We start from the raw sequence: 22,927 nt of genomic DNA on the forward strand, positions 1-22,927 counted from the left end.
GATGGTATAAGCCTCCACTAGTGAAGGTAGTGTGACCTACACGTGATTTTTTTTGCGGGGGAGGGGATGGTTTGAAACAGAAATCCTGACAAACTTGGTGAGTTACTTTGAGCTAATACTAGGGAACACAAGTTGCCTTTCCTTCCTCAAGCTACATCAGGAGTGGAAAAAAACTAGATGTCATCTTGACTTTTATTCACATATTTTGATCTTCATTGATTTGGAATGGAGGCATATGGGTTATCAAAGATTAAAATAATATTTTAAAAATTTAAATTGAGGTTCTTTTCCTTCCCCAAATTATTGGCCCTCCACCCGCTGATTCAATGGCATCCATGACTTAAGGAGAAAGTGGAAACAGCCAGAACAAAGCAGTTGGTGGAGGTGCTGAGTGGATTTATAATTCACAACATCTGAAGTTGAAGAGACTTGAAAGAGCTAGTCCTGTGTGAGGGAGAGGTGGTCTTATCTTGAATTCCAAAAGGGCTCAGCTTGAAGATAACAGTAAAAGCTTGGAGGACCAGAGCATAGAGTTTACCCTCTAAAGGATGCAGGTCACAGTACAAGGTCGTTTCTCCATCACACACACACAAAAGCAACACACACACACACACACACACACACACACACACACACACACACACAAAAGCAATAAAAGTATTTCCTGACTCAGGACAGAGCGGTGGGGGCAGAGCCTAGACAGATGGGGAGAGGAGAGAGAGTTATGCAAGAGTGCATACTGTGGTGGGGGGAGGGTAAGCAGGGCAGACTCAGACTGATGGTGGGCCTCAAACAACCACCCCACCTTGAGTCTCCCTCACTTCCTTTCTGTGTGGGGAAAGCAAGAAAGGAGCCCGTCTTGGGAGGAGCGAGGAAGGCAATAGAGAATGGAGAGTTGGTGAGAGCAGCACCGGCCACTGTAGAGCAGGGGGCAGCCACCACGTGCTGCCTGACGGATATGACAAGGTGGGTCAGTGGTAAAGTCAACAGGGACCAAGGTGGACACCCATGACCAAGGTAGCAAGATGTGTCCAAGGAGGCCAACTGGAGCCAGAGAACAGAAAGTGAGGAACTCAGACCCAGGACTTATCCAGGAGGAGAGGATGAGGGGAAAACATTTGCCTTGCTGGAGTTAAAATCCTGAACTGACTGAGGAATTACCCAAAAGAGGCTTTTAAGCCGGAATGGGGTCAATTATCCTAACGTGCCAGGATTGAGTTTTCCACTACCTCATAAGCAAATTGAGTGCAGTTATAGAGAAATAAAGTTTCATTTTTGCATGTCTGAGATGTCACTATAAATTTGAAACCCACTATACACGTTTGAAATCCCTGCTCTCTCTCTCTATGCCTCCAAAATGTTCCAATCACAAAGGCAGCCTTGTATGCTGAGAATTTGCCTACATATTGGGGTGTGATTAACAGGACCTGAACCAGACATACAGGAATATTTTGAACTTCCAGAAATCTACTACTATCAAAGCACTCCTATGAGCTTCCAGAAATCTAATTTGGGAAAGTATTTGAGAGACAGAAACAACTGGTCTCTTACGTCACAAAAACATGAACATGGGTAGCCCCAGGGTCATCCTAACAATCATAATTACTAACGTGACGTCCTAATCTAAGTAATACAGTGTCTACTTTTTCTCCCTCCGCTTTAACCTATTATCTTGGAAGCAGAAAATTATAATGTAAACATTTGCTACAACTTTTCTCTTTAAGTGATATCCACAATGATTAGGAATACCTTGCAGACACCACTCCTGTCTAGCTGGGTGCAATCTACCAGGTGTTCGACCAGTATGGCTACTATATTTCCCCTTGTTAGGCCTCTGAATTATTTCTCTCCTGATATGTGCGTGAGAGGCTCAGGCTGTTGTTCTGCAAGTGCCCTGGAGCTAAAGGTCTTTGTTTGCTTTGTCTGGAGTAATTTCACTCAATCCTGATCCCCTCTGTACAAGGAAGCTATGGCTCACAGGCCTATGTGCCTGTAATGATTCATGAGTAACTGAAATAAAAGCATTACAAACCCTATAGATAAAATAAGGATGTTCGTTAAGTTCCATTATGAATGGTGTGTAGCCCAAGTATTCAATGGAGACAAAAATCAAAGAGATTACTGGTTGTCTGCTTTGGTTGTCCTCCAGGAATAGCTTGTTGGCTTGTGTGGGAAAACAGGGAGCTCCCTGGGACTGCAGTCTCAGCACTGTTCTGAAACCTTCCTAAAAAGAGGAAATGAATTCCTGGTGATTTATTTTTGTTATTGTGGCCCATGTGCACAAAGCCAAAACCAAACAAGCCCAGGAAGATTTTTGCCGTTGGTCATTAATGAGCCCTACCACGCAGCATTTCTCTTCTCTGCCTTTGGAGCTTCCTATGTAATTCTGAAGCAATCTCTCTCAGGTCATCTACAAAACATCTTTATGCATTTTTTATATTGAAAAACCTTATAAAATGCTCACACGTACATCAGAACTTGTTATATCACCCTTTGTAATGCCTTATAATTTTATAAACAATAGAATCTTGAAGTCTAAGCAAAATTAAACAAGTGGGACTACATCAAACTAAAAAGCTTCAGCAGAGCAAAGGAAACCATCAACAAAATGAAAAGTCAGCCTACTGAAAGGGAGAAGATATTTGCAAATCGTATCTTGGATAAGAGGTTAATATCCAAAATATATAAAGAATTCATGTAACTCAATAGCAAAAAAACAAAAAATCCAATTAAAAATGGGCAGAGGAGAAAATTTAAGAGAAATTAAGAAAACAATTTCATTTACAATTGCTCCAAAAAGATTAAACTACTTAGGAATAAACCTAACCAAGGAGATAAAAGACCTATACTCTAAAAACTATAAAGCATTGATGAAAGAAATTGAAGATGATACAAATAAAATGGAAAGATATTCGAAGCTCATGGATTGGAAGAATTAATATTTTTAAAATATCCACACTACCCAAAGCAATTGATAGATGATTCAATGCAATCCCTACCAGAATACCAATAGTATTTTTCACAGAACTAGAACAAACAATCCTAAAATTTGTATGGAGCCACAGAAGACCCCAAATAGCCAAAGCAAACTTGAGAAAGAAGAACAAAGCTAGAGGTATCAGAATCCCAGATTTCAAGATATACTGCAAAGCCATAATAATCAAAATATGGTACTGGTACAAAAACACATATACGTCAATGGAACAGAATAGAGAGCCCAGAAATGAATGCACGCATATATGGCCAATAAATCTATGACAAAGGAGGCAAGAATATATAATAGGGACAAGACAGTCTCTTCAATAAATGGTGCTCAGTAAACTGGACAGCTACATGCAAAGAGTAAAACTAGACCACTCTCTTACACCATATACAAAAACTCAAAAGGGATTAAAGACCTAAATGTGAGACCTGAAAATAGGAAAAAACATAGGCAGTAATCTTTTTGACATCGGCCTTGGCAAAATTTTTCTAGACAAGTCTCCTCAGGCAAGGGAAACAAAAGCAAAAATAAACTATTGAGACTGTATCAAAATAAAAAGCTTTTTCACAGTGAAGGAAACCATCAACTAAACAAAAAAAACAACCTACTGAATGAGAGAAGATATTTGCAAATGATAGATCTGATAAAGTGTTAATATCCCAAATATATAAAGAACGTATACAACTCAACACCAGAACAATAAATAATCTACTCAAAAATTGGCCAGAGGAGGGGCGCCAGACTGGCTCAGTCAGAAGAGCATGTGACTCTTGATCCCAGGATCATGAGTTTGAGCCCCACATTGGGTGCAGAGATTACCAAAAAAATAAATAACTTAGAAAAAAATGGGCAGAGGACCTGAATAGACATTTTTCCAAAAAAGACATACAGATGGCCAAGAGACACATGAAAAGATGCTCAACATCACTCATCATCAGGGAAATAGAAATCAAAAGCACAATGAGATATCACCTTACATCTGTTAGAATGGCTAAAATAAAAAACACAAGAAATAACAAGTATGGGTGAGGATGTGGAGAAAAAGGAGCCCTTGCACTGTTGGTGGGAATGCAAATTAGTACAGCTACTGCAGGAAATAGCATGGAGTTTCCTCAAGAAGTTAAAAATAGAATTACCACATAATCTAGTAATTCCACTACTGGGTATTTACCCAAAGAAAATAAAAACACGAATTCAAAAAGATAATATGCACCCCTTTGTTTATTGCAGCATTATTTATAATAGCCAAGATTTAAAAGCAATCAGTTAAGCATCTGACTCTTGATTTCAACTCAGGTCATGATCTCAGGGTGGTGAGATCAAACCCCGCACTGGGCTCCACGCTGGGCATGGAGTCTGCTTAAGATTCTTTCCCTCCCTCTCCCTCTGCCCCTCCCCCTTCTCTCTTGCGCTCTCTAAAAAAAATAGATGAATGGAGAAAGAAGATATGATATTTTATATACAATGGAGTATTACTAAGCCATAAAAAACAATGGACTCTTGTCATTGGTGACAACCTAGAGAGTATTATGCTAACTGAAATAAGTCAGAGAAAGACAACTACCACATGATTTCACTTACATGTGGAATCTAAAAAACAAAACGAACAAAGAAAAAGCAGAAATAGATCCATAAATACAGAGAACAAATGGATAGTTGCCAGAGGGGAGGAGGTGAGGGGATGGGGAAAAAGGGGTGAGGGGTGTGGGAGGTACAAGCTTTCAGTTTTGAAATCAGTCAAGGGGATGAAAAGTACAGTATAGGGACTATAATCAGTGGTACTGTAATTGGGTTGTATGGTGACAGATGGTAGCTACACTTGTACTGAGCACAGCGTAATGTACAGAGCTGTGGAATCACTGTGCTGTACACCTGAAACTAATTTAACATTGTGTGTCACCTATCCTTCGATTGAAAACAAAGAGGAGAGAGGATCAGAATAGATATTTTTTCCAAAGAAGATATACAGATGGCCAATAGGTACATGAAAATGTACTCAATATCACTCATCATCAGGGAAATGCAAATCAACCAAAAATGATTTATCATGCCATACCTGTTAGAATAGCTATTATCAAAAAGACATAGAATAAATGTTGGCATCAATGTGGAGAAAAGGGAACCCTTGTGCACCGTTGGTGGAATTGTAAATTGGTGCGGCCACTATGGAAAACAGTATGGAATTTCCTTAACCATTAAAATAGAACTTCCATATGATTTAGCAATTACATTCTGGGTATTTATTTAAAAAACCCAAAATGCTAACTTGAAAAGCTATCTGACCTTCATGTTTCATTGCAGCATTATTTACAGTAGTCAAGATATGGAAACAACCTAAGTGTCCTTTGTTGGATGAATCAGTGAGGAAATTGTCATATATATAGTGGAATATTATTGAGCTGTAAAAAAGAAGGAAGTCCTGCCATTTGTGACAACATGGATGAAACCTGAGGGCATTATGCTAAGTGAAATAAGCCAGACACAGAAAGACAAATACTGATGCTCTCACTTATATGTAGAATCTTACACACACACACACACACATGCACACAAATGAGCTCATAGATACAGAGAACAGACTGACTGCTAAAAGAGTAGATCTTAAAATTTCTCATCTCAAGAAAAAAAATTTCATAATCATGTACAGTGAGGGATGTTAACTATACTTATTATGGTGACCATCTCACAATACATACAAATATCGAATCATTATGTTGTACACCTAAAACTAATATTATGTCTATTCTATTTTAATAAATTTTTAAATATGAAAAATAAAAAGTTGAAAGTTCATTTGATCTAAACATAGCTTGAGGCCCCTCAATAGCACCTCTAAATGCTGGCCACCAATCTCTTACCTGAGTATCTCCAGTGACAGGTTAACTTCCTACCTCCCAGCACAGGCTTCTCCACCTTTGGATTACTCAGAAAGTCTGTCCTTTTTTTTATAAAAGACTGCCTGTAATTTGCACTTTGACCTTGGTTTCACCTCTTCACACCCTTTGGGATAAATCTTACCCCTCCTTCCCTCTTTTGAGTAATCAATGGCCACTCCTTTCAAGGCCTCTCTTCACAGACCAAGCTCCTTGAGCTTCTGTTACCATTTTTCCTATACCAGGGGGTCTGAGATTGCTCACCATTCCGGTGCTCCCCCCGACCATCCTCCAACTTGTTGGCTCCTGGTAAACGATGGCGCTCATAGCTTGGCACAGTGCTCAGCTGTGGTTCATTTAGTGAAGAGTGAGGAGGACTTTGTTCTAAATACTATGCATCTATTCATGTAGCCTGGGGTTTAATTAGCTTTCTTGGCAACCACATTAAACTGTGGCCTGCTTCTTAGCAGCAACTACATATTTGAGTAGCTGGATTTTTAAAACCCTAAAACAGAGCCTGCCATTTACTACTGATAGACTTTGTCTTGTAACATGGGCTGATTGGTTCAGACTTTTAGAGATCTTTTGCAATTCTGATTTTGCCCTTGCATGCATTAGCATTCCACTCTAGCTCTGTGTCACCTGCAAGTAAAATAAGCTTCTTTTCTGGCTTCAGCCAAGCCACTCATTGAAAAAAAATCTTGTGTAGCACAAAAATGCAGAGTCCTGTGGTATGCCAATAAAAACCTTCTTTTAGATGAAAAAGGATTGATTAATTAACAAGCTTTAGCTATGGTCCTCCAACCATTTATAAACATACCCAATTACCCTGGATCCCTCAGCCCCTGTGAGGACATTAACCGATCTTTATGGCAGCCATCGTTGGAACCTTTTTTCTATTTGGGGCAATTACCTACCTTATGAGTCTTTTAGAAGCCAGAGACCACCTTTCCGGGATGAAAGGTGAAAAATGTAAGCTCCTGGCTTTCTCAGCTTCCTTTGCAACTGGAGTTCAGGCATGTGATCTACACTCCACCAATCAGAGGCATCATGCTGAACTGCAGACCTAGGAGCTAGAGATGCAAAGAAACTGGGACTTTAAGGATTCTATTCTGACAGAAGGTGGGGACAGCTTTATACCCTTTTTGGGACATCAGGGTCAGTGTGTCAGAGTGCAAATGGTGGTGTTCACGCCAGGGTTGACAAGCTGTCATGCACTCACAGGACCAGCTCTGTGATTTTTGGTATGGTTCTGATTTGTGACATCCAAACCTGATTGTCTAGCCCTCCAGGAGAGCTCCTCAGTATCCTTGGATAAAAACCCGTTTTTTCTTAAACTAGTTAGAATTTGTTTCTCTGGTTTACGACCTAAAAACAGCAAATGATACCTTGCTTTTCCTTATGCCAAGAGTACTAGAGTGACCATGTCAGATTCCTTCCTGGAATGTAGACAGCTTGTATCAATCTCATTTATAAGCTTACCAGTCGAATAAGCCTATCAGAAAAGGAGATGAAAACATTCTGACACAATGTGTTTTTAGTGACCCTGTGCTGGTTCTTCATACTCACTGATTCCCCTTCTCTCCCCCACCCCCAGCAACCCCCCCCCCCACCCAATTCCCTTTCTAAGAGCTCGGAAACCATCTTCTAGTATTGTTTAAGATTCTCACCAAGAATCATTATCAGCTCACTAAATCTACTGTTTATAGAATTTGTCTTCTTTCTCTTTTTGAGAATTGTAATTCCATTTTCCCCATCTCCTGTAGCTCTGTTATTTTTCATGATTCCTCAGAGATTATCCAAAAGACTTCTCAGTCACATCTCCAAATTCTCTCAACATCCCGGGATCCAATTTTCCTTACCAGGAAAATTCTCTGTTATTTCTGAATACCACGCCATCCAGTTTACACTACAGAATTTCCTCAAAGTCCTTCCACATCCCTGAAGACCAAGACAAGGTGTAGCCACCTGTCTGTCTGCAATGTCAAGTGTCTGAACCAAAACCCCCTGCCCTCAAGCCTATATACAACGTCTTTATACACAGTAAGTGCCTTACAAATAGTAGAGGAACAAAGCTAACAAATGACCTACAACCTGTCCCAGGCATACCTCCTTTGTCCTATGAACTTCACTGCTATCATTTATACTTAGAGTCTACCACAGAAAAATATAAATGATCATGTAAGAGGTAGTTTGTATTATCCGGGGCTTAATTAATTTCATTAAACGTCACCTTTTAGTCTCACTTAATATAGCTTATTTATCTTTGGCCAACAAAAGCAATGTAAGATTATTTCAAAATTTTTCTTAGAATTATGGGTCTTAAAATCATTATATTAAATTCAATGAATTTATGCACAAATACCCACTATTCGGTTAATGAGATATTCAGACCATTAGAAATGGGGTTGGAGGTGAGAAAGGGAAAGTGCCAGAAAAGGAAGAGGAGAATGAGGAAGGTGAGATAATAAGAGTTGGGAGAGAGGTGGTTTTCAAGGAGAATGATTATATCAAGGGTAATATAATTATATACTCCAAATTTCTCTAAATTTTTTTATATCCATAATTCCTGCAAAACATGTTTAAGCTGCAAACTTGCAATTTGAACACAAAACTTCCTAAATTCCTTTAATTCCTAAAGAATAAAGTGCCCAGAGGGATTGAGGAAAGGAAGTTGAGAGAGTATTAGCACAGGGGAGGCTGAGAGAGGGAGGGAGGGGGAAGAGAGAGACAGGGAAAAGGAGGGGAAGGAGAGGAGGGGGAAGGGAGTGGAGAAGGGGGAAGGAGAGGAAGGCAGAACATGAGAGATGGGGAGGAAGAGGGGAGAGGAGGGGGTAGGAGAAGGGGAAGTGGGAAGGGGAAGGGAGGGGAGAGGGAAGGGAGAGGGGAAAGAGCAGGAGAGGAGGGAAGAAGGGGAGAGGAGGGAAGAGCAGGATAGGAGGGAAGAGGGGGAGAGGAGAGAAGAGGGGGGAGAGAAGGGAAGTGGGAGAGAGGAGGGAAGAGCAGGAGAGGAGGGAAAGGGGGAAGAGGGGGAGAGGAGGAAAAGGGGGAGAGGAGGGGGAGGGAGAGGATGCAGGAGAGCAGAGAGAAGAGAGAAACACATAATACCCTACCCAGCTCCTGACCTACTGACACCCTACTATAGAAGATAGTTTTCTTTTTTTAGTTTTAAAACATATACATTCAGGGGGCACCTGGGTGGCTCAGTCAGTTGAGTGTCAGATTCTTGGTTTTGGCTCAGGTCACGCATGGTCTTAGGGTCGTGAGATTGAGCCCCATGTCCTGCTCTGCACTCAACAGGGAGTCTGCTGGAGATTCTCTCTCTCTCTCTGTCCCTCCCCCTGTTCTCTCTCACTCTCTCTCTAAAATAAATCTTTTTTAAAAAGATACATTCAATACTCACTTGATTGCTTTAACTCAGTGCTTGGTTTTTCTATTTACTCAAACCCATTTCTCTGAGGTGGCTACTTCCTAGAGGGCACGCTCTCTCTCTAAATCCGCTTCCTCCTCACAAGAGCGGCACCCTCACATAAAGGCTTTCTGAGAATTAAGTCATCAGAGTTGTCTAGTGTCTTAGAAATGGTAAATGATTCAAATATGGGCAATCAGACTATTTTAAGTAATTCAAAACACCACACAGCCACCAGGGCTCCATGGTAGACTGAGATGTTTCTTCTGCGGGAAGCTGGGTTCCATAAAGCACTCCAGAAGAATTCTCAATACGTTATGCCCAGAATGGCCCCTGTTCTTCAAGAAAACAGGATAGTAATACAGCTATACATACTCCTGATAGGTAAGTATAGTGCCATCCACATGCCAAAAACGTAGAGAAATTTCTTTAATGTGGATTGTGGCCAAGAGAAAAAGGAGGATCAACCAAGCCATTGCATTCAAGGGAAGGGTCCTGCCTGAGTGAAGGAAAGGTGTTCCCACTGGGAACCCACCAACCTCTCTGGTTCGGGTGAGGAGAGAGTAAGGCCTGAGGTGAAGCCACTGGGCAGTTGGAACAGGGCCAACTTGTTCCATGGCTGCCTTTTAGAAGTTACCAGACGCTGGATCCCATGCCAGGGGCATCTCCCTGTAGTGCTTGGCCCTTACAGTTAGCACAGGTGGGATGATGAACAAGTCAGGTCCCTCTCCACCGCGGCTCCTAAGAGGGCAGCTGTGTCTTTGAAGAAGGTCACCACCCTAGATAACTTCAGATGGCCATGAGACACGTGTGGTTGGTGCCGTTTTCAAGTGGTGCCCTGCCAGAAATTAACTTTGTGTTATTTCCCCTATTTGGTGAGACAGAGAGAGAGGAGACCCTCCCTCAGGACAGTAAGAATGCATTAAGGACCCACATTACCTGGAGGAAAGGGGCAAACTCACATGACACTTTGTGCTTTGAGGTTTTCAGTTGAAATCTGTCCCATCGCTTGGAGAGCAGATGCCTAAAGAACACGTTGGTCCAGAGTGGTGAGCGAGAAATCACCCAACTCAGGGCTTCTGCATTGCCCAGCTCCAGAAGGCATCATTCATGCAGGCCATAATGGTTGTGCTCTCTGCAGTTGTACAAAGCTGGGGCCCACCTCCTGGGGTGGGTTTATGTTCCTGGGCTGAACGTGCTTATGAGGAAATAGTTGGTCATTAAGGGCTGTAACACTCTCTGGGCTTTGGTATGAGTTCCTTACAACTAAGCCTGTTCTAAGGAGTCAGTTTCCAGAACTGCTACAAAAGGGTTTCGCTGTAGCCTAGATGGAACGGCAGGGGCACAGGACACAAAATTCAGGAACAGATTCAATCCCTACTCCATTCCCTCCTACTGAGTAAACCCAACCATTCCCAACTCCTTAGCTGCTCTGTCCACCACTACCCTCTGCCACCCTATATCCACGAGCTGACAAGGAACTGAAGGGGTTTGACCTGAAGATCCTTGGCCAGTAAGATTGGAAGAGATGGGGTACCAACTCGAATCAATTTCTACAGGAGATACTGAATACCCTTGGCCATTAGGTGAATTCAGGGCTTTCTTTGTCCCACTCTGAGCTCTGGACATGACTTGCCAACACCAAGCTCTGTTCAACCATCAGTTCCTCTCCAACCTAATCACTTACTGACATGGGATCAAGCCCATCTGGACCCACCTCTACATCCAAGCTACTACTAGAAAACTCAGGGATGGATATGAAGGAAGGGGTTGAAGCATTTCAGGAAGACTGACATCTGGATTCTTTGACATTACATGAAGCGATTAAACACTTGATCTCTGGGGATAGAATGGGTCATGTCATTTCTCCAAGAAATCTTTGGGCCCCAAAAATATTGCCTTTGGCACCAACTACCCTTCATCCTTATCTGTAAGATATCAAAGAAAAACTACAATAAATCTAAACATTTCCCTTCTCCCAGAGGTTTGCAGTTGAATCCACACCATTCTAAAAGAACACATCTTAATTCCCATTACCAGATACATGGAGACTCCGCTCTTTAAGGATAAACAAAATCACAACAGAAAAAAATCACCAGACATATGAAAAGATTGCACTTTGCAGAGGAGACCAACCTGATACCAGAGCAACTAGCCCCTCTCAAAGAATATTGCAAAAAACAGGAGAAATACTTAGAGAATATTTAACTTGTATTTTTTAAGTAATCTCTACACCCAACATGGGCTCAAACTCATGACCCAACCTTGAGATCGAGAGTCACATGTCCTACCGACTGAGCCAGCCAGGCACCACGTTTAACTTATTCTTAATGAGTAATCACCAAAGAGAGAGAGTTTCCAGGTGGGCCTCTAAACTAGGTTCTGCCCCCAATTCCAAGGTGGGGGGTAGCGTGGTCCCCAGACAACCCCAAGCAATTCTCAGACACCAGTAGGGCATCCAAGAATTCAACTCAATTCTGACACTATCTACCTGGAGAAGATCCCAGAGTATCAGATCCTGGAGTATCAGATCCCACAGGTTAAGGGCTCAGTCCCACTAGATGCCCTCCATAGGCACCCCCCCACCCCTGCCCCGTGACTTCACATTCAGGCTGTTACCCATGCTTCTGGCTGGCTACAGATTGAGGGTTAAAACGACCTCCCTCTCATGTCTGATTAACCTCCTAGAGAGGCTCACAGAATTCCGAGAAACATTTTACTTAAAAGATCACCAGGTTATTATGAGAGGATATAACTTGGGAACAGCCAGATGGAAGAGATGCATGGGGCAAGGTATGGGGCAGGTCCTGTGGAACTTCCATGCCCCCTCCAGGCATGCCACTCTCCCGAGATAGTCACATGTTCACCAATCCAGAAGCCCTCCTAACCCTGCCTTTTGGGTTTTTATGGAGGTTTCATTACACGATTAATTAACTCATTGGCCATTAGTGACTGCTTCAACCTCTAGCCCCTCTCCTCTCTCTGGAGGTTGAGTGGGGAGAGTGGGGTTCAAGTTCCAACCCTCTATGCACCTGGTTGGCTCCTCTGACGACGGACTCCCATCTTCAGGTGCTTTCAAAAGTCACTTCATTAACATAACAAGGAATTATGAATTAGGAAATTCCAAGTGTTTTAAGAGCTCTGTGCCAGAAACAAGAGAGGATCACCAAATAGATACTTATTATAAATCACGACATCACAGCCTCCTTCGGCAGCTTTCCACACAGACGGCTGGCAGGTCGTTACCAACGAGCAGAAAACAGAGCTGAGCCTGGGAGGGCTCGAGTCTGCAACAACACTGGGCTTTCCAGCCCCGCTCACCAAGCTGCCCAGAACCGCAGACACTGCTACCCTGTGACACCTGCCAGTCCCTTTGTCTTTCAGGCTTGTGCCTGATAACCCATCAACCCAGACAGAAGGATCAAGGCGAGTATGTACAAGCGCAGGTCGCTGGGGAGAATCTTGAGTCGTATCGGATGACACCTCCTCCAGGTCTCCCAGCCGGGCAGAAGCCAGCCCTGGGAGGGTAGCTTTGGTCCCACAGCACTGGTGAAGGGAACACACTTGGCAATTTGAGGAACTGGAATCCATGGTCTGGACTAGCTGTCTTTGAGGATCAGCAAAGACTCGTCTGGCTCCCACGATGTTTCCTTTCTGCCAGGAGGAAACAAACAATTCTGGATACTTCTCCTCCATTTTGTCCTATCACGAAGGAAACATTTTTTTAAAGTCACCCCATGTTCTTGATCTTGGGAAATCACCAGCAGAGTTAACAGACATCACAAGCACTGCAGAATCAACAACAATGTGTGTTTCTTCCCTCTCTGTGGCCATATGCCCAGAGTGAGCAGTGTAATATAAGAAGCAGAGAAAATGATTAGAGATGGAAAAAAACATCACATAAAGGGAACGACCAGTCAAGATGTGAATCCAAATAGCAAATGAGAATGCTTGTAAGTGTTCGCAGCAGCAAGCACTTGCCAAAGTTGTTACTCATACCAGGCATGTGGGTTCTCTGCACACAATTACATGAACAGCACAGTAGGCAAGGGGGATACGTGATTTCTCTCATAAATGATCTGTTCTCATTTTATACAAGAAAAAAATCAATGTAAGGAAAACATGGTCATATTTGTATATCAAATATCGTGCTGTGTATAATGAGATTTTTATATGATTTTAAAGACATCCTTTTTATATGTCAATCCCCATAGGATCTGCCAGCAGGATTTATACCTCATTGCACAATTACATTATAGCAAGAACACCGAAATTTTCTTTCAACTCTGATTGGGTCAACAAGATCCTTGCATTCTTTTCCTGAAGAGCAATAGCTTTTTAAGAAAAAAAAAAAAGAAATTTTTTTTTTTTTTTTTAACAGAGGAGGGAAAAGGGTCAGGACAGCTGCCAAGAGCTTCCTGGGTTGGTTCCAAAGCACTCTGAGCACAATCTCTTAGAATGTCAAATGTAACATCCCATTCAGGGATTCAGTTGGGTTGTCAGTGATGTGAGAAGAGACTGGGAAATAGAAAGTTCTTTCTTTCTCCTCTGTCTGCTGCAGGAGATACTGCTTAACTCTACTTCTGGAAACTGCTCTCCTGCCTTCTGTGATGGGTGACTTATCCTGACCGTGTTACCAGAAGGAAATACTGTGCAATGTTCCTCTTCATGCAGTTACCTCCCTGTGTGTCTTTCCAAACGGCCCCCCTGGGTCCTGGCCTTGTCCACCACCCACACCGCTTTTCCCTGAAGGATTTCAAAATCACCCCATCGATATTTTTCTCACTGTCACCCCACAAGAACTTAAATTTCATGTTTTCAGCTGCCTACATGACATTTACAGTTGAAACTCCCGACATTATTTCAACTCAACATTCCCAAAATAAAAGTTACCATTTTTACCTGGAAATGCTCTTCCTATCCAACCTCTGTGTCCCTTTTGAAGGCCACTGCCCGAGTGACTGTGATCTAAGTCTTTGGTGTTTTTTTTTTTTTATCTCCTCTGTTTCCTATATTCATTCAGCCATTGATTCCTATTGGCTCTTTTTTTCCAACATGTCTCTCCTGACTTTACTTTCCTCTTCATTCCCTCTGCCCTCCCCACTCAAGGTATAGCTCCCTATCTCCTCATGTTCACCCTGACTCCCTGACCCCCCTGCGTATCTCCATAACCCTAATCTTACAGATGGTTGCTGGTCACATCTTTTTCCCACATCACTTCTGTATTAGGAAACCTCTAGCAGCATCAAGGTAAATACTTCTGCTTGAAGTATGTGGCCATGACTTGCCAGCATTTGGCCATGAGCGAACTACAGACTACACATTTTCCGTATTAGTCATGGGTCTTCCATCTCCCCACAAACATGGGGCCTGATGGTTGCTGCTGAGCCATTTTGCTTAAGGTCTGGTCCCCTGTATGTCCTTTGCTTTCCCTGATACCTATTCAAAAATCTCTCCATTCTTCATTGTCCAGGTCCTCTCACCTTTTTATCTAAACCTTACTCCTGCCTTCCGTGGCCTCCCTCTCCTCTGAGCTCATATTGTATTTGTAATCTTACCTCAAAGTTACTATAATGATGTACTATCTCCTCATATTTCATACAATTTTCAGGTTGTGTTTACTCCGCAGGCTGTAATCTCCTTGAGGGCAAGGACAGTGTCTTTTATTTCTTCTAATTATCCCCTCTTCTTGATATCCTATCTGTTTTCCCCGATCACGCATTTTACCTATTTTTATCTTTATCATTTTTATTGTATATGTTTTTGTAAGCTACCTCCAAACATTTGCAGTCTAAAAAAAGTATTTCTTCTGTTTCTGTGACAATACCTATGATTGTGCTAGCTAAACACACAGTGGGGCGTGAGAACCCACTCAATAAAATAATATAATTGGTTTTGAAATACAGTGGGGCATATGTTATGAATTTCAGGCAAATAAAAAATACATTTCAGTTCTTTAAGAATCTGAATCTAACTGGAATCATTTAAGTCTTCTTAACCCTCTGATTCAGCTGTGTTGTCTTTTATTATATCCCAGTACCTTGAAAATGACTTTAATACAACTAAAACTAAGGAGAGAGAAAAGGCAAAACAAAACAACAAAGACCCTCAATGGATTTTCAGAAGGGAATTTAAGAGGAGTCATTAAGGATATAAGCATTTCTAGATGAGGACACTTGTTTATGGAACATTCCACCAGTCACCAAGCTCCATCACCCAACACCCACACTAAGGAGAGGGCAGGAGTGGGAGCTGGGGGGAGAGGGATAGCAGGCAGAGATGGAGACACAGAGACAGTGAGATAAGAGAGGAGTAATCCAAACCGTAAGATTTTTTTTTTTTTAAGGGAAAAAAATGCATTCTCTGGCATAAGGCATAGTTCAGGATCAAAGGGTAAGATTCTGATTTTAAAAGTTTTGAGTCTACTTTCTTCAGGCCTAAGCCACTGGGTGAATTTAGATGGTGGGGGAGATTATTACAGCTTTGCTTATGTGAAGCATTTCTTTTGAGATACCCTCTTGAAAGCTTCCCCCACTTCAGTTTTATTACAGGGGCTGACTGATAACATGCCAATCCCACACATCTGTCTCAGTGGGTAAAGACATCACAGGAAAGCACAGTTTAGCGTCAAGGGTAGAAATTCAAGCCCAGCTTTGATTTCTGCAACCGTCACCACATCAGAGCAATCCCACAATTGCTACTCCAGGAGAACAAGAACAAGCAGTGCCGGCTATATATGGAGACTGCCCCATTGCCATGGTGGCCGGAGCAAGAGCGGCAGCTCGTCCTATCTCCTCATCTCTTCAGGAGCCCAGCTCTTCCTTTGCAGACAGGAATGGAGGAACGATTCCTTACTGCTTACCTTCGACTCGCGTCCTTGCAGGTGGCTGTTTGTGCAGACTTGGCTGCTTGAACACCGCGGGGCCAATATAATCCGTGAGCCTCCTTTGAGCACCCTGTCTCTTAAATCATCCTCTATGTCCATTCTTACTTACCGTCCACATGTGACGGATGGAGCACAGCCCTTGACTCAGGAAACGAAGGGAAGCCCTGGGGTGCGCTGCTGGGGACAACGGCTCCCTCCTGGGAATCCCCAAGGGGCTTGGGCGAACCGAGAGCACAGCTCCTGGTTGGGTTGGCCGACACTCTGCCGAACACACTCGGATAAATTCGTCGCAAGACAAGCCATTAACTCAAGAGAGGAGCCTTTGGAGAAGAGAAAGGGAGAGATTTAGTTGGGGTGCTGGCAGCTGGGGGCGGTGGCGGGTTCGAGCCTTAACAAGCCGCCTCTCTGCCCGCAACACGGACACCTAGAGTTTTACAAGCAGAGACTGGGGGCGAGGGGTACGTGCAGAAGAGCGGGCGGAGGGCGTGTGAGCATGCGCGGGCGCGGGGGGGGGGGGGGAGTCGGCGTGTGTCCCGCACGTGATCATGGGCAGCGGAGGAGGGTGTGTGGGCTGTGGTCTCACAGGCCTTCTGTTGTTAGTAGAGGGCTTTTCTGGCCTGGCAGAATGTTCTAGTCATGACAGAGCACCTTCGTGGACGCCTCAAGGAAAAGTGCAGTAAGAAATAAGCACCGTGCGTTGCAGGGGGCGCGTGAGGTAAGCGGTCTTGTCTGTCTGGGTTTAGCTGGTGGGGTTTATAGTTGAGCCACAGGGCTCGCTGACGCACAGAGGGTTTCAGGAACCAAGGTGGTCTCGTTTAGTACGGAAGAGTTTGAAGCCAGCAGTTGTTTCACACCTAGGACCCGCGAGCCGCGGTGGCCTGTCATCTGGTAGCCCCTGAAACACAGGAACGGTTTTTACCCACAGAATCCTCCCTCCCCGCCAAAACTAAGGTTCTGGACCGGAGTCCGCTCGGAACAGAGCCTCCTCCGAAACCTTTGTAAGAAAGGGAAAAAGGGAGAGGGGCTACCGACGAAGAGGGCAGGCGGTGGCTGAATTAGCTTGTGTGAAGGCGTGAGCTAGGCGTGAGCTAGGCGTGAGCTGGCCGCGAGGCCTCCGTCTTCACTTTGTCTCCGCCTTGAGGGAGTTTATTGAACGTGCTTTTGTGATATAATTTATAAGGAGATTGGTTTTACTCAAAAGGACGTTTTTGCTTTATGCCTTGTAGCACCCTTGAGTGCTTAAAAAAAGGGGAAAGGTAATTCCATTAAGCTTTCAATTTTCTCTGGCAAAAGGAATGAGCTAGATGTGATTGGAAAGATAAAGCGCTGGCCTTCGCTTGAACTGACCTTGCTGCCGGGCTTGGGGAATAAGAAGCATGGCCTTTGTTCCACAGGTGTCATTTCATGTTTAATTAGAGGGCTGCAGTTCCGTTTTTTTCCCTCTATAAACCCCAACCTCAATCTCATGAGAAAATGTTCATTAAGTTCCCAGTAGGCAGATCATCTGATCATCATCTTAACGGCTTTGAGAGTCATGTGTTCAGTCTGGTGATCCTTAGTGGGCTCAAGATCAAGGTGGATGTTAGAAACCAAGAAACACTTAGAAGAGGCCTGCCCTTTGAAGGATGACGGGATCTCTGCTTGCATGGAAGGCACTGGTCTTCTTGGCCACACCAAAAAGCTTCAGTAGGATCCCCAAATTCTCTTCTTTAACTTCTTTATTTTTTGGAGGGCAGAGGGAGGAAAAAAGTACTCAAAATTAAAGAATCTCTATTGCTCAAAGTTAAGATGTTTTCACATATCTTGGGGAGGGTTTCTTTGTTAGAATCCAGTTCTGTGATCCTTAACTTATAAATTGGTGCCTCCAAATGAGAAGCTGGATATGGTATAGCAAGGCCACATTTTTGTTTTTACATATTTTTGGTCTGATCATTTAAAAATAGCTATTTTCCGGCGCCTGGGTGGCTTAGCCGTTAAGTGTCTGCCTTCGGCTGAGGTCATGATCTCGGGGTCCTGGGATCGAGCCCTGCATCGGGCTCCCTGCTCATCAGGAAGCCTGCTTCTCCCTCTCTCACTCCCCTTGCTTGTGTTCCTTCTCTTGCTGTGTCTCTCTCTGTCAAATAAAAAAAATAAAATCTTAAAAAAAAAAAAAAATAGCTATTTTCTAAAACTGCACTTCCTAATATGGTAGCCATTAGCCATATGTGGCTACTTTAAATTAAATTAAATCAGAGATTCACTTCACAGTAGCCACATTTGAAGGGTTCAGTAGCCACAAGTGGCTACCATATTGGACAGTGCAGATAAAAAAACTAAAACTCTACCCGGATGATAGGTATTAAAAAAAATAAATAAATAACATCTACAGTTTAAAAATAAAATAAAACATTAAAAAAACTAAAACTCTCCATCACTTTTTGGAGCACAAGTTCTATGAGTCAGTGCTGAACTAGAAAATAAATTTTGATGAATTTCTCACCTACGCTCACATATATATATTCAGAATGGCCAAACACTTATATAGCAGCTCAAAGGTAATTTTTTTAAGCTGCCATTAGACCACTTCAGTTACCATTTAGGTCTTGTCATTTAATGGCCCGCTGAGTGTGGCAGATGGATCTCTTTCGATAATGGGTCTTTCAGAGGCTCCACCTTCAAAAAGAATTGAATTCCTTGGAAGGTCAACTTGAAAAGCTGCAGAAACAGCTGGAGAAAGCTGAGGTAGCCATAGTGCCAGAAAGGACTCTGAATTTTACATCTTACTTGATCAAACACTTTCTGCTCTGGGAGGGAGACCTTGGTGGTTTTTTGTTTTTTGGTTGTTGTGTATTTTTTGTTTTGTTTCGTTTTGTTTTTGCTGATCATCCTCTTGCTTACATAGCTCCCCTGAGAAGATTAAGGCTAAAGACCTCGTGAATCTGCATGAACCAACAGGGCTGGGTGAGGCCTGTGAGTTCAAGTTTGCCAAGCATATCACCATTGCTCTTGCTGTCTCATCTTCAGCTACCTGAATGATGAGCCAAGTGTTGAATATCTGAATCTCCTTCTGTGGACATTTAGGTAGTATGCCTGCCTAGAATCGCTAAGGACCCCTGTAGCAGTTTTCATACCGGGACACACAGGAGGGACAACCACCAGCAAAAGGCCTGCCTTGTTTCATATTTGTCCTTAGACAAGATCAAAGTCTGGAAGGCTGCACTGTAACATTCAACTTTTGTTGATACTTTTCCTTCTTTTTGTACCATGGCAAGTCTGCCATGAGTTCTGAATCTTGGAAGTATATGCAGATGCACTGGTAGAATCTAATTATTGACCTTGTTGTGTATCCAGTTTATTTTGTAAGGTCTTTCTCATGGGATCCATTGTACTCTAAAAAAAGTCCATTGGTTCTCAATTTCTCAAAGTAATGGCAGAAGAATAAAAGTCAATCCTATGTGGAAAATCAACCTCTGAGGTCTCCTAGGCTCTTGAAGATAATGTGCTCTGAACAAAGGAGTAGAAATGTGGGATGGCTCTCTCTAAATGATATCCTTTTTCTGTCTGCTCTTGAACTCAGTAGTAAAATGATGAATCATTCTCACTAAAGTGGGTATTCCTTGGGGCGCCTGGGTGGCTCAGTTGGTTGGGCGACTGCCTTCGGCTCAGGTCGTGGTCCTGGAGACCTGGGATCGGGTCCCGCATAGGGCTCCCTGTTCAGTGGGGAGTCTGCTTCTCCCTCTGACCCGCCTCCCACCTCATGCTCTCTCTCTCTCTCAAATAAAATAAATAAATAAATAAAGTGGGTATTCCTTGCTTTCCAACTTAATTTTAGAGATCAAATTTTCCTAAAATTTTTTTAATGCTTGTCTCCTCCTTTCCTCATTCTCTCTTCCAATACAGCTGACTCTTGAACAACATTGGGGTTGGGGCACCGGTGCCCCACACAGTAAAAAAATCAGCATATAAATTTTGACTCCCCCAAAACTTAAGTACTAATAGCCTATTGTTGACCAGAAATCTTACAGATAATGTAAATAACACATATTTTGTATGTCATATGTTATATACTGTATTCTTACAATAAAGTAGGCTAGAGAAAATAAAATCATGAGGAAGAAAAAATATATTTGCAGTATTATACTGTACTTATTGAGAACAAGTCCATGTTTAAATGGACCTGCACAGTTCAAACTTGTGTTGTTCAGGGTCAACTGTATATGGCTTCCATTGAAGCCTGGGGCTTTAGTTTTTTCTATCTCGTTCTGATGAGAGACTTACTGTAAATTAGTATAGGTCCCATCTTCAATGGTGAAGGCAAACACCATTCTGATTTCTTGTACATCCTTCTGCAGATGCTATATACACAAGCTAATAGATGTACTATATATCGTCTTTCCCCTCCTTTTTCCCACATGGTAGTATACTCTGTCTTTTTTGTTTAACTATATATTTCAGAGATGATACAATATCCAAGATTAAAAGACTTCCCCATTCTTTTCATGGTTATGTAGTATTGCTATTATAGTAGATTTCAACCCAGTTTCCTATTGATGGACATTTAGGTTGTTTCCAGTATTTTACTTGTATAAACAATGCTGCAATGAATATGGTATAGTCGTTTTACACTTGATAAATAGATATACCTGGAAGACAAATTCTTAGAAGTAGAATGGGTAAATGCATTTAAAATTTTGATATTTTCTAGATAGCTCTCCCTAGATATTTTATCAAATTACATTCTCATTAGCAAAATATTAAGTGTTCCTCACTTTGCCAACACAGTGATACGTAAGTTTTTAAAGTTTCCAATTTTACAGATGAAACATATTTCACTGTTGTTAATGTGCATCTACATTAGGAAAGAAGTAGAACATCTTTTAATATATTTGAATTTCTTTTGATAAACTATTCATTTATTTATTTTTAGAGAGAGAGAGAGAGCAGGGGAGGGACGGGGGGAGGGAGAGAGAGAATCTCCAGCAGACTCCCCACTGAGTGTGGAGCATGACACGTGTGGAGCATGACACAGGGCTCGATCTCACAACCCCGAGATCATGACCTGAGCTGAAATCAAGTCGGATGCTTAACAGACTGAGCCACCCAGGCGTCCCTTTTTTATTTATTTTTATTTGTTTATTTTTTAAAGATTTTATTTATTTATTTGACAGAGAGAGACACAGCGAGAAAGGGAACACAAGCAGGGGGAGTGGGAGAGGGAGAAGCAGGCTTCCCGCGGAGCAGGGAGCCCGATGTGGGGCTCAATCCCAGGACCCTGACGCCACCCAGGCGCCCCTTTTATTTATTTTTAAAAGTAAGCTCTATGCCCAACATGGGACCTGAGATCAGGAGCCGCGTACTGTCTTGACTGAGCCAGCCAGGCACCCCTGAACTGTCAGTTTATTGGTATCAGGTTGGTTATGGGTAAGATCAGCCTGCAGTGGCTTACACTCAAGGGACTTATTCTCACATAAATCATCTCTAAAGATGAGTAGTTTGGGCTGGCATGAAGGCCACAAGTGTATCAGGGTCTCAAGCTCCTTCTTTTTTTCTCCTCTACCACATTAAAATGTGGCTTCCCTCTTAAAAGTCATCTTATGGTTCAACAGTTGCTAGAGTACCAGTCATCAAGTCTACATTGCAGCTGGAAGAAGGAAAAGCAAAATGGCTAAAGGGTGTATACCCTTTTAAGAAAACTTACCAGAAGTCTCCTTTAACACTTTAGCTTGTATTTCAACAACTTAGTAACATGGCTGCATCCGAGAAAAACTGGATGCAGTTAACTGAGCACATTGCCCAGATATCAGTTAAAAAGGGAGAATTGGAAAATGAATATTGGGAGGCATTTGGCAGTTTCTGTCACAAATCCTTGGTCAATTTTACTTTTGGGCTTTTCTTCTTATTGTGGGAGCTCTTTATATATAAAGGAAATTCTCTTTGTTACAGGAGTTAAATACCTTTTTCCGAATTGTTTTCTTTTGACTTTGATTATGGTGTTGTGTCATGGAGATAAAACTTTTTCTGTAGTTGAAGGTATCAATGTTTTCTTTTTTATGGCTTCTGATTTTTTTTTTAAAGATTTTACTTATTTGAGAGAGAGAGAATGAGAGAGAGCGAGTACATGAGAGGGGGTAGGGTCAGAGGGATAAGCAGACTTCCTGCTGAGCAGGGAGCCTGATGCGGGACTCGATCCCAGGACTCCAGGATCATGACCTGAGCCGAAGGCAGCCGCTCAACCAACTGAGCCACCCAGGCACCCCATGGCTTCTGATTTTTGAGTCATATTTAGGAAAGCCTTCTCACTCTGAAATCTGTCATGTTTTTTTCTAGTACTTTTACAAGGATTAAGACCTTGAAATATTCAACTCAAGGTCAAAGCCTTCTGGAACCAAATTTCTTATTTAAGTTGGAAGCAATAGCAGTGACATCTGGCTCACTGATTACCAGTAGGGATAGTTCTGTTGTCTTTGGAGACTTAACAGTATCACTAAATTAGTGTTGCCATATAATAATAGTATTGAATGGTGGCTCAAAGATTAATGTGAATTGCAGGTCCCTTCAACATGATTATTGGATGTCTGGATCATTGCAGTGCAATAAGAATTTGCCCTGAGTGAGACCAAGGTGGTGTTTCCGAAATGGAAATTGAAACAAGCCAAGCCAGAAAGTTATTAATAAGAAACACAAAATGAATAAAAGAAACATTCATTTGTAAATCAGAGTATTTTCAAACTGTCCCAGTTCATATTGGCTGATTACCACTCCAGTAGCTTCTTATTGTCTCTGATGGTAATTATTCC

This window comes from Halichoerus grypus, chromosome 3, assembly GCF_964656455.1.
Source record: "Halichoerus grypus chromosome 3, mHalGry1.hap1.1, whole genome shotgun sequence".
Lineage (NCBI taxonomy): Eukaryota > Metazoa > Chordata > Mammalia > Carnivora > Phocidae > Halichoerus > Halichoerus grypus.